Raw genomic sequence first — 16,149 nt, 5'->3', positions numbered from 1 at the left:
TCCAGTATTACATAAGTAGATATATGGAAAAATACATACCAAGGTCTCTGTATCATTCTTTAGTTTATGATAAAGATTAATGCTGGTAAAAAATTTTAAAGCAGAATAAAACAAGTGCAGTGCTGTGGGAAGTATCTGTAGATGAGTTTGATAGACACTGTGCTGTTGCTAATCATAACTTTGACAATGTGAACCTAATATAAATTTACTTAGTTAACATTACCATTTAGTGTTTAGAAACTTCTGCAAGGGATAAGAAGAAAGTATGTAAAAATAGTACATGTATGATCATTTAGAAACCTCAAAAATCACACATTGCTTGTTTAAGAACTATGAGAAGTCACTGTGTATTAGAGCAATCCCTTTGTGGTGTGAGTCTTCGTTGAGTGCCTGTTTTTCTACCATTGGCTCCTCATCTCCCCACTGTGCCTTTCCTCTCTACCTAATCACTCCCCAGCCTGACTGACTGCAAGACAGCATTCAGTTCTCCGCCCTTCAGTTTCAGGATTGAGGTGGGGTTAACTTGAGAGGCTGTGTAAAAGAGACATTTCCACATTGTAGAGTATCCAGTGTGGAACAGTAGAGTACTTTGTAAAAATTTTGTAGCTGTTTTATCTGACTTTAGTAATCTTAATATTTTCACAAGTGCATTATAATCTTTTACTACAGTTAAGCCACAAATGGGCCAATCCATCCCTGGGTGCTTAATAATCATATTATTTCCCAAATTACCATTCCATTCAACATGCAAAATGACTTAAGGCTCCACATGGGTTGGTTTTATATTGGTTGTGATTTGGTGTTATCTGTGACCATTATCACCAGAAAATTTCAGGTATTCCCATTTAGGTCACAGAGATGAGAACATCAGAAGTATACTGCTTTACCAAATATCACTTTTAATATAAATCTCACATTGAATATGACTACTTAGTCTTCTTCATATAGAATATTCCCATTGTTCTGTTGGTTATGATTCTATATATTGAAATAAAAGCCTGTGCCAAGGAAAAAAAAAGACACCTTATTTTCAAGTACTTATTAGGCCATTTGGGGGCAGCACTTTCTGAGTAACACACTAAACACAATAGCTTTGCATTTTGAACCTTCAGAACTATGCTAGAGATTTTATGTACATCACTTTGTTTATTCTTGCAGTAATGCAAGGTAAGTATTTATTCCCATTGTGCAGAGCAAAATGCTGAAGGGAGGTCAAACTGTTCAAGGTACACTGATAGTAAGGGTCAGGCAGGATTCAAACTCAGTGCTAATTCCCTAAAAGCAAGTCCTCTGCCTGTGCACAGGTGCTCCCCTGTACTAATCTCAGCTCTGAATTGGTGTAAGGATTTGTATTAGTGGCCCTCTAAGTCAGAATTTTGAAGGAGCAAGGTAAAGACAATTGCCGGAACTGTACTGGTTAACACTATGGAAGGACCTTCTCTCGGTGACGCATCTCCTTACCAAAGTTGGGGCAAACCAGAGGATCTGTGCTGCAATGAAAAAGGAGCTGCCCCAGGTCCTGGCTCATGCTTCAAGAAAGGGAACCCTGAGGCCCCACACTGGTGAATGCAAACCCCTTTTTGTTAATTACTGTCAGCAAACACAGCAAAGGCCTGAGTTTATAATTGAGGAAGGTCAAATTTCTTTTTTTTTATGGATTTTTTTTATTGTTCAAATACAGTTGTCTCCATTTTCCCCCCACCCCAGCCATCCCCATTTCCCACCCTTGATCCTACCCCACTTTGGTTTTGTCCATGTGGCCTTCATACAGGTTCTTGAAAACCCTTTCCCCTTTCCCCCTCATTATCCCCTCCTACCTCCCCTCTGGTTACTGTCAGTTTGTTCTTAATTTCAATGTCTCTTGTTATATTTTGGTTGCTTATTTGTTTTGTTGATTAGGTTCCACTTATAGATGAGATCATATGGTACTTGTCTTTCACTGCCTGGCTTGTTTCACTTAGCATAATGCTCTCCAGTTCCATCCAAGCTGTCTCAAAGGGTAAGAGATATTTCTTTCTGCTGTGTCGTACTCCATTGTATAAATGTACCATAGTTTTTTGATTCACCCATTTGCTGATGGGCACTTAGGTTGCTTCCAGTGCTTGGCTATTGTAAATTGTGCTGCTATGAACATTGGGGTGCATATGTTCTTTTGAATTGGTGTTTCAGGGTTCTTAGGGTATAATCCAAGCAGCAAAATGGCTGGGTCAAAAGGCAGTTCCATTTTTAGTTCTCTGAGGAAATTCCATTCTTTTAAAAAATGCTAACCTAAATACAAATTGAAAGCAGATTACCACTTAAATCTACTTCAGAAATCAACAAAGGCACACAAAGATAGGTTGCTTTCTGAATAATCTAAAAACTTGGTTAGGGATGGGAGTGGCAGGAACAAATGGTACTGGCACCTACATTTAGGATAATTAGTAAATTATCAAAATATTTTTAATTTGTCAGCCCTTGGGAACACGGCCCATACAAGGCTCCTCCACTCATCTCCTGTCTCATAGCTCCACTCTGTTTCTCACTTTTGGCTTTAAAAATAGCAGATTGCCTGAAGTTACCCAGATTCACCATATGCTTTTGACTCCCTGTGCCTAGAATACCTGCTGGGGCTGGCTAATGTGTACTCTTTCTTTTGTTATCTTGGCTGGAGTGGTATTTTGTTTTTCGTTTTAAATTGATCAGAGACAGCCTACCAATTAGCATAATACTTCTTTTTAAGACTACCGCTAATTAACATATTTAAAAGGTCTATACAGAGGCTGACTTAAGACACTTCAGTGGGTACTTCCCGTGGTATTTGATAAATGGAACTAATCCCAGAACTATTTATTGTTTGTAGGTCTCAGTTCCAGTTAGAGTATATTCTTGGAGCCTTTAAATCATGTAGTATGATGTGCCAGTCTGTAAAACAACAGGTGAACTACACTGGCTTCCTCTAAGGGCAACAGCTGAGAATGTGGCTCTAAAAACTGCCTGGACACATAATCTTTTCTAGTAAGAATTGAATGTGGCCCTTACACTTAAGCCAATATTCCTCAATCAGATTTTAGTTATTTGGAGTCATTGTCTTTAAAAAGGGTTTTAGTTTATCAGTTCACAGAGGTGATTTGGGGGGAGGATTTTGGCAGGGGCGTTGCAAATGTAAGTAAATTCTTACGAAGATTTGTTCCTCATTTTTATTAATTTTAAGTTTTTCTCACTATAAAAATTTTGCCTTTTTATAAACTGCGTGTTTGAAGTGTACAATTTACCAAGCTGCGACATTTGTCTACATCCCCAAAACATCACAGTAAACATACCTCTCATTCCCAAAAGTTTGCTCATGTTTTTGAGTTATCCCTCCCCCAGGCCCAGATAACCACTGAGCTTCTTCCTATCACTACAGATTAGTTTACATTTCCTAGAATTTTATGTAAGTGGAATTGTATAATGTGTACTCTTTTTGTGTGACTTCTTTTATTGAGCATAATTATTTTAAGGTTTATCTTTTACTGCATGTGCCAATATTTCATTCCTTTTTAGCTAGTTTATTACATGATTCTACTACAATTTGTTGATCCATTTACACATTGATTGACATTTGGGTTGTACCTAGTTTTTGACTATTGCAAATAAAGCTGCTATGAGTATTCATGTACAAGTCTTTATAGTAAGGTTTTCATATCTCTTGGGTAAGTAATAGGTATGAAATAGCTGTGTCATACTGTAGGCTATGTTTAACTTGTTAAAAAAACTAATAAACTGCTTTCTAAAGTGATTGTACCATTTTTATCTTCTCAGTGGTATATGATTTTATTAGCTTCACATCTTCACCAGCACTTCATACAGCCAGATAGTTTTTTAATTTTAGTCATTCTAGTGGGTAGATAGTGGTCTCTTATTGTTGTATTGATTTACATTTCTCTGATGAGCAATGATATTGAGCATCTTTCCATGTGCTTATTTGCCATCCATTTATCTTGAGATGTCTACTCAAATATTTTGCTATGTTTTATTGGGTTTTCTTATTGTTGAGTTTTGGAAGTTCTTTATGTTTTCTGGTTACAAATTCTGTATCAAGTATAAACCTTGCAAAGATCTTCTAGTGGCTTGTGGGTTGTTTTTTTTTTTTTTTTCATTCCATTAACATTGTTTTTGGAAGAGCAGTTTTAAATTTTAATGAAATTTAGTTTATCAGTTTTTGTTTTATGGGTTGTACAAGGAATTTTTTTGACTAACTCAGTGTCTCAAGATTTTTGACTATGTTTTCTTCTAGAATTTTTATGGTTTTAGGTTTTACATTTGTGTCTGTGATTCACTTAGTGTTAAGTTTGTATATGGTGAGAAATATGGATCCAAGTTCCTTTTTGTTCTTTATGGACAACAAACTTTTGTAGAACTGTTTATTGAAAAACTAGTCTTTTTGGTAAACTATTTTTTCTAATTATAAAGCTAAGGCATTTATAAAATATAAATGAATACAAAGCCTATATATCTTGCTAATTTTTTATTTATAACTTAGGTACATTTAATTGTATTGGTGGGGGAAGGGTAGTTCTAAGTATGTAGAATCATGGTATATTCTGTGTTCTACATTTAAACTTAAAATTATATCAGTGTTTTCCCATGTGATTTAATAAAATGCATTGTTTGTAATGGCTACATAGTTAATATACTTTACTCCTTAGAAATTGTCAACTTTATTATCAAAATATACTTTGAACACATTTATACATAAATCTTTATTTCTCATTCTTTTTTGGCTTAAATTTTTAGAAATGAATTATCACATCAGCATAAATGAACATTTAAAGGCTTTTATTATATTTTGTTTACAGTGTATTCCAGAAAAGTTTTTACAGTTTATACTCCCATCAGGAATAACTAAGAAATTTAATTTTTTATTCAAGTTTAGTTTTTGTAAAACCCTCCAGGATGCCCTGGGGACATCCCTCTTGTTCTTCCAGTCTTCCAGTCTTCCCTCCTGTTGCCAGGCCAAGTGCCTTATTCCTTCTGTATCCTTACCAGACATGACCTTTTTACTTGGCACTGATGAAATTAAGCAAACTCCTTGCATCCCTTGCCTCTTTTACCAAAATCTTACCAGGATAAATATACATTACTCCTAGATCATAAAGAAGACCCTTTCTTATGCAAGATGAAAACCTCTTTCTTTTCTCCCATTTTGCCTTATCTTCCAGAATGCTCCATTTTATTCCCTGCCTCTCTGTTCTCAGCACAGAAGTGTTCACTTGTCTTTCCCGCCTGGCATCCTGAGTTCCCTTTTAGTCACCACCCTACCTTTCTTCTTCTCTTTCAGTACAAAGTTCTTTGAAAGAAGAAAGCATCCTCTTGCTGGAAGTCATTTCCCTGTGTCTCAACTAACATCCTCATTTAGGTATTTCCCCTTCTCACCTCCCATTCTCTCACTCCTAACCATTCTATGTACCATGTTCTTGCTGGAATTTGGTGTCTTTATGCCTAAGTGGTGAATTCTGTGCAAGAATTGGAGGGTGGTTTTATAACTCTTAACAGTTTTAGCTTGTGGATTTTGCCACCTTTTTCTTCTCCTTGAAGCTCTGTCTCTGTCCCTCTGCCCTTTAAATTATGTGGTTTCTTTTTATAGTGGTGGTCCTTAGGCTCCAACATGAGTTTGCCAGTAATTTGGTTTGAATAAGCTATACAACTGCCTTTGTCTACCTTCCTCTTATCTTCTCTGTTAATACTGTCAGGCATATCAATGGTCTTTCTTCTAGGAAGTGCTTGTTTTTGCTGGGTTTGGGCTAAGAAAGGACCTGGAGCCAGAACAGTCCAATTAAGAGTTTTTATTTGAGCTAGGACACTGCTATCAGGCAGCCTGGGTCCAAACTGACTGCAGCCCCAAGGGAAAGGGTAGAAGGGCTTTTAAACTTTGTACCAGCCCCCCGGGGGAGTGTGAGTCATCCTGCTGATCTGTTCCAGGTGTACTGGGTATCTGATCAGAGAGGGCTGATTTTGTAGAAAGCTTGAGGGAGAGGAAAGGACTCAGTGAGGATTCAACCGTTTCTAGCAGGGGGAATCTAATAGTCAGGTATTTAGGTGGTGGCATATACCTTCTTTGTTCCAGCATAGGTGGTAGCTTAGGTCCATATGCCAGTACGTTCTAACACCTTGGACTACTCCAGCACGCATCTCCTTTATCTCATTTGAACAAACACTCCCTGTACCCTCCTCCCCTCCCCTCTTTCTCACTTTCCCTCCTCCCCAAGTACTTGTTCTTGGTGCTTTTGACCCATGCAGTGTTTCACAATTGCCCTACTTCTCATCATTAGTAAATGTTTAGGACATTTGGACTTTGGTGCACCTTTTTCCTTTGAATCCTTACAATGGCTATAATCTGTGCTACACTCCAGCCAGAGAGCCATCTTAGAATCTATAGTAATTTGCAATGTTAACATATCAGTTTCGAAGATTCACTGGCATGTCCTCCACATCCCTTTTCCCCCCTTACTTTATTGTATATTCTTCAAGGAAGAAGTAACCAAAGATCCATAATATTCTTTTCTTCTTCTGACCTTCTATTGTAGTTGTTTATACCATATAACATGTTTTTGCTATTGATTTGTCGTTCTATTACCTTCTTATGACAGCTTATATTTTATGTAACAATCATATTGCTTGACTTGAAACTAGGTGTATGTCCTGCAGCTGCAACTAGCTTATATGCACCTAGAGAAGAGAGATTGTGTCTATTTACATCTCCAGTGATTCAGATTGGTGCCGTATATAATAGGGATGGTAATATTTATTACATTACTGTCAGCTATTTATCTTAGTAAAGTGATAGCCATGTATAATTGAACACTGACTCGCTGGCCTTGAGAAATGAAGCAGATGATTTCTGTGTTGGATGCCTGGCACGCCTTCCCTCTCTTGGTTATTGCCCTAGAGGTAGGTCTTCACTACCTGTACCAACAGAAAAGAGCTGAGGATAATCCCAAACTTTGAGTACTTCAGAATACATTTTCGTTTTTTTGTGTGGGGGTTGAAGATGGATTTGCCACCTGTGAATTCACTTTGAAACACCAGTAGTCTCCTTCTAAAGAGTAACTCCAGAGCTGAGCAGTTGTCCATGTCCTTATGTGTCTCTACATTAGGGCACTCAACAAACTGTGCCCTTCCCTGGGAACGGAAGGCTTCAGGGACTACTGCTCAGGCAGGGTTTCTCCTTCAGCTGTTGTTGGGACTGAGAATCTACAACTCAAAAGGTTTTTTCTGAAAAATGTGTTACAGAGAAAATAGGAATGCTTCTAGAATATAAATGAATAACAACAATGATGTGAAATAGCAGTAAACTTGGATTAATATTTTATCAAATAAAAATATGAACAATTTATATAACTTAATTGTGTTTTGGGGAAATACATGAACCTAGGGATATTGATTTGTTTACTTTTCATTTTTCAATGTATGTACTATAAATATTTTGTTTCACCTTTGTTTCTAATGAGATTTGAGATAGATTTCCCAATAAAGATAAAATGTAAAGAGTATTAATAAGTGATAATGAATAAAAAAAACAGTTTGGTTCATATACCATTGACCAGGTTGGGTCTGACTTTTGGAATTTCAAACTAACTCTTCTTTTCTTTTTAGGTTGCCTCTTGGTGCTGCATTGGCCGTATTTGGCACCCAGAATGCTTCATTCTGTCATGGTCTATTAATAAGTTTACCTTGCTAGAGTTTGGAGCAGGGGCTCAGGTAGGTGGCTTTTATCATTATATGGCATGGCTTTCAAAGTGATCAATCACTCCAGTTTCTAAATAATATAAGATTAAAAGCTTTGAAAAGCATGCCACATAATAAGCATGCCACTTACTATTTTAAGGTCTGTCAATATACATTGTGTTCAGTAGGACTTTGTTAATAGTTATAGTCTAATGGAAGGATTGGAATACTGACAAGGAGCGGTCTTCCTTACTCTGCACAAAATGCATAGCTGCTGTAAGAGCTTACGTATTCGTGTCCCCTAATAGTCCACAGATGAACTCTTAAGTTTTCCTTTCTTGGAGCCCTGCTCAGAGTAATAAGACTAATTACCCCATGTTACCATTATATCTCTTTCCATCTACTGGGAAAGATCTGTTTAACTCTAAGCAGGTGGGGAAGGAGACTAGCTCTGCTTGCTGGGATGGGGCAGGTACTAGAACAAGGAACTCTGTGGGTCAACAGCAGTTTGTTAGCCCTTGCTGGAAAGAGCACAGTACATAGGCATCTAGATTTCCCAACCTGTAGATGCAACTCAGTGGCACAGAATCAAGGTGTAGCAATACTTGGAAATCAGGTATACATGGATTTCATTTCAGGTAAGTCTTTCAGCAGGAACTTAGACATAGGATTGAAGTTTAGAGGCCAGCACCCTCAGCCCTAGGATGGGAAGACTGTTACAAACAAAGATGGCTGTGCCAAGTGCCGGAGGATGGGCTCCAGCTCTTACCAGCAGCAGGTAGGGCCCAGGCCTGGGGAAAGGAAGACATAACCAAGAGCTTCAGTCTGCAATGGACAGAGCTTTATAATCAAATAAAAAGTACATTAATTAATGTGGTTAAAACTCTAATCACAGCATCCTATGGAGATAAAATCAAGTTAGCATAAATTTTTTAGTCATTTTTATATTGCAAATATTTTTTAATTACATGAAAAGATGTTCATGGTTTTTTCATGTTACAGGTTAGTTTTTTTTCTTTTTCTACTTCATTGTACTTTTTAAACTTGTTTTTTAACAAAGCTCTTTTTTTGGCAGCTAGGAAAAGAAAAAATTTTTTCATTGCTTTTACTTAGCTTTCAACTACTTTTACATAGCTTTTCTGTTTTGATCTCTCTTGTATCTGTAATCAGTCAAAGATTTTCTCTGATATTTTCAAAATCCTCCTCACATTTTAATTTAACATGAAGAACATCCTCTTTAAAGATTTTGAATTTTACTTTGTTCCTTTTTCCTTCCCATAAAACTTCATTGGCTATTTCCAAATGGTAAATCACTATCAGTGATGGCATGAAACAGGTGACATGGCTTAAGGAGCCATGAAGAAGAACATTTGAAAACACAAATGTTCTGAAAAATGCCGGCCAACTGAATGCTGCCCAGAAGTGCCTCTGTGCCCATCAGGACTCCTGCAGGCCTCTGAATAGCATGTGCCTGTTTCCCTAGTTTTTGACACCCACTGACAGAAACCAGACAGACTCCAAGTTGACTGGGGTGCTGCCCTGAGTTTCCACCCCTCTGTTAGAGCAAACTAACAGTTTCATTCTGTGGGGTTTATCTTCTGAGCTTGTATCAAATCACTTTGAGATTCCAGGAACCCCAAAACATGTTTACCTGCCTGTTTTGATTCCTGAAAATTTTTAAAGGCACTGTAGTTATGTACATCAGATATTTATCACATATCTACTGTGTGCTGGGGCCCTGACCAGGAGCTGGGAATATGAGGATGAATAATAGTTTCCCTGTAGTTGAATTTGTGGTCCTGCAGGATAGGCAAGAGAATTTCAAGAAGAGCTTTACAGTCTGTATTTTAGGGGTAAGAGTCTTAGAGAGGTAAAGTTCTGAAGTTCATTCTTGCTCAAGTAAAATTGGGCAAGGAATTTGACTATTGAGTCTCTTCTGATTGTGACAGCTGGAGGAGTGCATGGGTCCTCTGTATGTGGAGGAGAGTGTAGCCAACCCCGAATTGACAGTTTTGCCTAGAACTGACCCTATTTACCTTGAATTACATGGGAATAAAGAGAAGCAGTTGTTTCCACAGCAGTTTTGTCCTGGGCAGCCACATGAGCATGACTTAGGGAGGACAGAGTCATAGCCATGTATGAAGCCTTACCCGGGTGTGGGTTCAGTTTTCATTAGGTTGTTTAGTGCTACTCAAGATTTTGCACACATACTTAACAACATTTATACCTCATTGTATACCATTGCACAAGCCTATTTAAAGTGGAGTTTACTTTGAGATGGCTTAAAACTAATTCTCTGCATAAACTTTTATAATTAAGGTAATCCTTCTTGCCTTAAAGTTTATTATTTCTGCCTTTTCACTTAAATTTATAGACAGATTCAGTATGAGTGCTTGGAGAGTTCAAACATGAAACCTGGATTATACTATGTTTGTAATTAAAAATTTTTTTATTGATTGATTTTAGAGAAAGGGAGAGAGAAACATCAATTTGTTGTTCCCACTTAATTATACATTCATTGGTTGATTCTTGTATGTGTCCTGACGAGGAATTGAACCCACAATCTTGGTATATCAGGGTGATGCTGTAACCAACAGAGCTACCTGGCCAGGGGTGTATTTGTAATTTTAATAGCATTAGACAGTTAACCATAAATTAATGGAGGCATGTCCTCTAAATGTTTAGGGTCTTCAGTGTGAACATGTTGATATTTGGTGTCAAGCATTTTTGCTATAGCCCTAGGGATGGAATGGGTTAGTGGTACCAGAAATAAGAACAAATTTTTAAAATTTGGAAACTGCAATTTTCAGATTGAGCTGATGTGTAAGCTACCTACTTTATAATCCTAGCCAGAGCATTAATATTTTGGAAATGCTTAATACAAAAAAAAAAAAGCCAGACAAAACCAGGAAAACCTCTAAAAATGGTTTAAATTTTTATTAAGCAATCTTACTTTGTATTCAGATGTTATTGTGATTTATTGCTTTCTTAGGCATCATTGCTTTCCTTTTGCACAATTCCTCTTTCATTCCTGTTTGCAAATACTAACTACGCTATGTTTAGAAAGTGAAAACACACTGGTGTACTGCTCATCTGTATTTTTTAGTTTTATATTTTGATAAGAATATGCAACCAAAGGGGGGGAAATCCCCCCATGTAGTAGTTAAAATGGAATGCTAACTTCTAAGTTATGAGTCATTAGACTCAGAGTTATGACTCTAAGTTATGAGAGTCTCTAAAAAAGAAGAAAACTTTTTAACCTGAAGAGTTTTGCTATATAAAGTAATTAATCAAGGAGAATATTTCTGAATTGGAAGATAAAATGTATTTGAGTATTCTCTCATCATCAGTGTCTATTCATTCTCTCTGAGTACTCTAAAAAACAAAATAAACAGCCATACCCAGGTTGAAAGTGACCCAAAAAGGAACATCCTAATTGTACAGATAAGAGAACTGACAGATTTTGTTGGTTCTGCTTTGGAATTGATTGCCTATTTTCCTATTGGGTTTTCAAATAGTTCTGCTATTTTCCTTCACTTTTCTGTTTGCTTCTTATTTGTATATTAAATGTGAGGCTTTATAAATATCAGTTACGGCTAAATGTTAATGGTTAATTTCAAAAGAATTATTCTAGGACTGCATTTTAATGAATTGCTCAAAAGTCGAAAATATCAAATACAATAATTCAAAGAAGGCATTCTTGTTCTTAATTAATTTTAGTTAACTATGACATCTATAAGTAGCCAAGTGCTGAATTTTCAGTATTTCAGGTATGAGATGAGTGATTTGGGTACCTGCTTACAACCTCAGCAGATCAGGTGCAGACCCAGCTCTTTGCCATGTCTCCTGCTTTGCAGCAGGCACTCCTGCTTCTTGCTCTTCTTCTCTTCTTGAGGCATCAGCAGCCCCATCTAACCATCTTTCATGCCCCATGCCAAGGATGGGTGCAGATGCCAGGCATGTTTTCACTTGAGAAATTTCTATTAGGAATGGGAACCAAGTTGATATTATCTGCTTGGACTAATTGATACCTTAGCAATGATATCAATCAGAGAAGGCTTGTTTTCTGAAACAGGCATTAGACAGCTTTTATTACAATTACAATTGTTTTCATCTAAGACTTCACAAAGCTAAGTTTCCACAATACCTTTCTAGTGGCCTTTAATTTGGTGAACCAAATTGCATCCATACTGTATTATTTTTTTTACCTGAACGTAGATATGTATATTCTGTCTTATTTCTACCATCATGATTGAGCAAGGCTATAGTTCATTTTCTTGCTGGAAAGCACTTGCCCTCCTTTAATTTTTTGCATTCAGGCACCAAAAATTTTACTTTTATGGAGAACAGCAGTGAATGAATCTGACACATCCTGCCCTAATGCTGCCTACAGTCTATTTTTAATCCTAAGATTTTTTATGGTGGCAGGATATTTTTCCTTTTATTATTCTTTAATAAGTGATTTTACAATTCTACAGAAGCTGAATGCTGTAAAAATTTCCACATTATCATACAGGATCAAAAAATATTCTAAGTATGCTATTGCCCTTACTTGAAAGTTGACTGTCTTCAATTATGTTATCTTGTTAATAATTTCTCTCACACAATTCAGACCTCTACTGTGTCTTATATATGTAACTTAAAGTAGTAACTACTGGTAAGTTTTCTTTTGCAATATGAAAAACATGTTTCAAGCAAACGTTGACTTTTTCTGAATTGTTAACTAATGGTGTTTTATGATTAGCATAAAGGAGAATAAAGCTTTCATTATCAATAACATTTGCCCTTAATTAGCAAAGTATATGTTTGACTTTTAACTTAAATATGAAAGAACTATTGATGAAGGTAAGTGTTGTTAAAAATCACCACTGGTAGAGAAATGACTATCAGAACTGTGGCATTTTAAGTGTAGAAACAGTTTCAGTACAGGTTGGTTCCCTTGCCAGCATCCTCATAGGAGTGAATTCATTTTAGTAGACCATTGATGTAGGATTCATTTTTGCTTATTTTTCTGTGAGTCACTGTTTTAAAATGCAAAACATGGGAGATAACCTGTGCACACACAATATCTCTCTTAATTATTATTTTTATATGTGCAAAGTTGTCATAGGAAAAAATGTTCATGCTGTTATCTCAAAAGCTGGAAGGGCATTCTGAAGTCCTATTTCATCGTAGGACAATTTGAAATGGTTATATGTACAATTTCTAGCTTGTCTCATAACTTAAAGAAGAACTTGAAACATTTGAACAGCATACTAACTAATGTTAGATATGTAAAAAAAAACAGGAGTATGAATGTTGCAGACTTTTCAGAATAGTAGTCACTATTTGCCTTTCAAGTTTTTCTTATCATATAAAAGAACATACAAATAATTTTAGTAGACTTTTAGTTATAAGATTACATAAATGCAAACTGTATTTTTCTTGTTTATTATACCAGGCCAAATAATAATGAACTCCAGCCAGCTCCTGGTTTCTTTTGTTTGGGAAAATAATTAGCAGTCCTTTGAAATTATCTGGCCACTCATAAGAACTCAAAATAGATAGGTAGAATTTAGGGAAATAACTGATATTGGAATGATTTTTTGTGACAAAATGAATGAAAATGATGACTTTATTCATATTTTTATTTCAGACTGTAAAATATGTAACAGGAGTAATTTGAACTTATAATATTTCAAATCAAGATGCATAATTTTAAACTATATTAAAATACTTTGACTCTAAAACATTTTTATAAATGCCAATGAACATTAAGCATAAATAAAATTTTTATGATTGTATTTGAATGCTATAAAATTTATACTGGTCAGGAAAAGAAGAAAAAATACATATAATTTGTTTACTAGTCAACTTTGGTTTTAGATTTTTCCTACCCAAAATCTTTCCTCCATTAGACAATCATACTAATTATTATTTTAACTATTTAGTAAATTATTTAAAATTAACTTTGCAAACTGCCTTTATTAAAGAAGCTTTTTAAATCTTCAATGTATTCCCCTTTGATAGCTCTGATAGAGAAAATAGGTACTCCCCCCATTGTTGTTGTTTAAGTGTAATGCTACAGGATTTATCTGCTTGCAAATTGGTTTGCCGAACTTCCCTTCTAGAATGCAGTAGCGTAAGAGTGAAATAGGAGTTTTAGGGCTTAAGCCCCTTTTAACCATATGAGTATGCTTGACCACATATACACTATCAAGATGTTCAGCTTCTCTGGTCCTCTCACGTTAAAATGGCAGTGATGATAAATGCGTCCACCTGTCAGATCCATTGAATTCCAGGGAGGTAATAGAGATGGAAACGCTCTACACTTTTAAGGTATTTGTATTATTAAAGTATCAGAATACACAAAACAGAGTCATTCTTAATTACCCTACCAAAAACTCAGTATGTACCCTGGGCAAGTAAGTATTTACAAAATTAATTTATTATTTTCCAGTTTTAATGTGCAGAATTCAGCTCTTCCATTTATGCATGTTCTGTGCTTTACAAAAGAATGGAGCTTTTTCTTTAACTTCAAAAATATCTTTTATCAGTCTAAATTTTTATTTTTCTTATCTTTTAAACTATGAGAATAATGCTGCTTTCAAATATACCCTTAGTATTTTTGTAATGATGCTTGAATGTCCTCTATTAAATATTTTATTTACACATCATCAAATTCTTAAAAGAAAAAATTTAATTTCAGGAGAAATTAGATTTGTGTTTAGAAGATTAAATTATTTTCATTTATTCTGTCATTGGCAAATCCTTTTCTTATTTTAGTTATTTGATTTATATTATCCCCCTCAAGTTCTTACAATCATGATTCTGAATGCTCATCTTAAAAGATACTGTTTAGTAAGCTCTCTGCCCTGTACTGTCTATAATAGATGATTCTAGTCTATTCTGCCTTTAACCATTATTCCTTTCACATTTACTTGCACAGTCAAAAAAATTAGTAACAGGTTTTTTTTTCTATACATGGTCTTTGTCTTCTGAAGATCATGCTACTAATAAGCATTTTTAAAACATTTTAACATTTTTTCAATAATGACCTCTCAAAACCAGATGACTTTTTTCTGACACCCCTTTTTCCTATAGCAAACCTATATTTTTAACTTTCCTTGTGTGCTTTGAAATCTAAAAAGCACCGAGTTATTGCTACATTCCAGCAATCCTTGCAGCATTGTGAGAGATAAATTGGCAGGCATTGCAGGTAATGAGCCCAAGTTGCATAAGCATGTGCAGCGTGGGCATGCAAGGTGCTGTTATCAGGAGGCTGCTGTCCTTTGGTAGCGTTCCACATGCACTCTAAGAGAGAGCTGAGTTTGTTTCTTCCATAATATTAAGCTTAATGAAATTTTTATCTATTTGATTTACAAATAGTAACTCTAATATCTATTTCTCTGAGTAGGCAAGTTAGATTTAAAAAGTTACATTTGGGAAAAAGTGGGGAGTCATTCAGCATCACAAAATGCCATTTATATAGGTAATACTATTTCACTTTTTGTTCCTGCATTTATTTGGTCATGTAAATGTGCTTAGAACTAATAAATTTGCAATTGATGAAAATTAATGCATGACTTGTCAGCAGAGTATGGAATGTCAGCATGTGCCATGAAATTGCAATTCTTTGATTCTTTATTTTCCAACATTTACATACTGGTTCCATTTAGAGTGTAGTCCATTCTTATTTTTTGTTTCATAGATTGGCCAAAATGGGAAGGACTGGATTCCGTTCTCTTCCACGAAGAGTCAGTGGGACTGGCTAAGGTCAAGGTCTGAGGCTTTTTCCATCTGTCATCAGGTATGCATTGATCAGAATTCACTACAGTTCTGTGCATGTGTCTTTACAGTATTTGATTGATATGCATGTTATGAATGTGGACTTTTATTCAATGTTGAGCTCACAACCTTATATTTATCTTGTAGTTTTAAATGCACCAATAACTAATTTGAGTTTTGTAATATATTGAGATAAAAAGATATTAGCCATGAAAAAATTTCAGCTGGTCTTAGAAAAGTGTAATATTTGAAATCTGCGATTCTTCATTGCTCAGTATGTACATCCAAAGATAACAGAATCCACTTGTTACTCCATATTGAGTATTGCCAATTTTTATATAATCAAATGTTTGTATATTGTTTCATGGTATACTTTTTATAATTTTTTCAATAACTTAGAAGTTACTATTTTTCTCAGCTGGAATTCTCTGCCCATTATGGTTGGATCTCATAACACAATGTGAAATATGACCAGTCTTTGAAATATTTTCAGATATCAGTTATATACAGGGATTTAGATTCTTTGCATTCTTGTGTTGGTTTTACAGTTGAAAAATGTGTAAGTTTGTTTCCTACAATGTTGTAAATAGGTGCACAAAAGCATCATGTTAGGAAATCAAACAGTTGAAATTGCTTTTTTATCTGCCTTGTAAGAATGCTTTATACCAATTTACAGTGTCATTGCTGGTTACA

The 16,149-nt window shown here is 35.5% G+C and overlaps 1 protein-coding gene across 6 annotated transcripts in view; it reads left to right on the top strand.

Annotated features, from left to right (window-relative positions):
* Window positions 1-16,149, top strand: part of PLAG1 (PLAG1 zinc finger) — a 46,524-nt gene that overhangs the window by 20,432 nt on the left and 9,943 nt on the right. For 3 of the 6 annotated variants that reach the window (XM_028533684.2, XM_028533683.2, XM_028533681.2), the window contains exons 2-3: window positions 7,618-7,722; window positions 15,380-15,478. The gene's annotated coding sequence lies outside the window, so the exon portion shown is untranslated. Of the gene's footprint in view, window positions 1-5,781; window positions 7,723-15,379; window positions 15,479-16,149 lie in introns of those variants that run through there. The other 3 variants (XM_036031121.1, XM_028533682.2, XM_036031120.1) reach the window with 2 other exon arrangements.

The sequence above is a fragment of the Phyllostomus discolor genome, chromosome 7 (genome assembly GCF_004126475.2).
Source record: "Phyllostomus discolor isolate MPI-MPIP mPhyDis1 chromosome 7, mPhyDis1.pri.v3, whole genome shotgun sequence".
Lineage (NCBI taxonomy): Eukaryota > Metazoa > Chordata > Mammalia > Chiroptera > Phyllostomidae > Phyllostomus > Phyllostomus discolor.
Note: the sequence above shows the minus strand (reverse complement) of the source record. Positions and strands in the feature narration are given on the sequence as shown.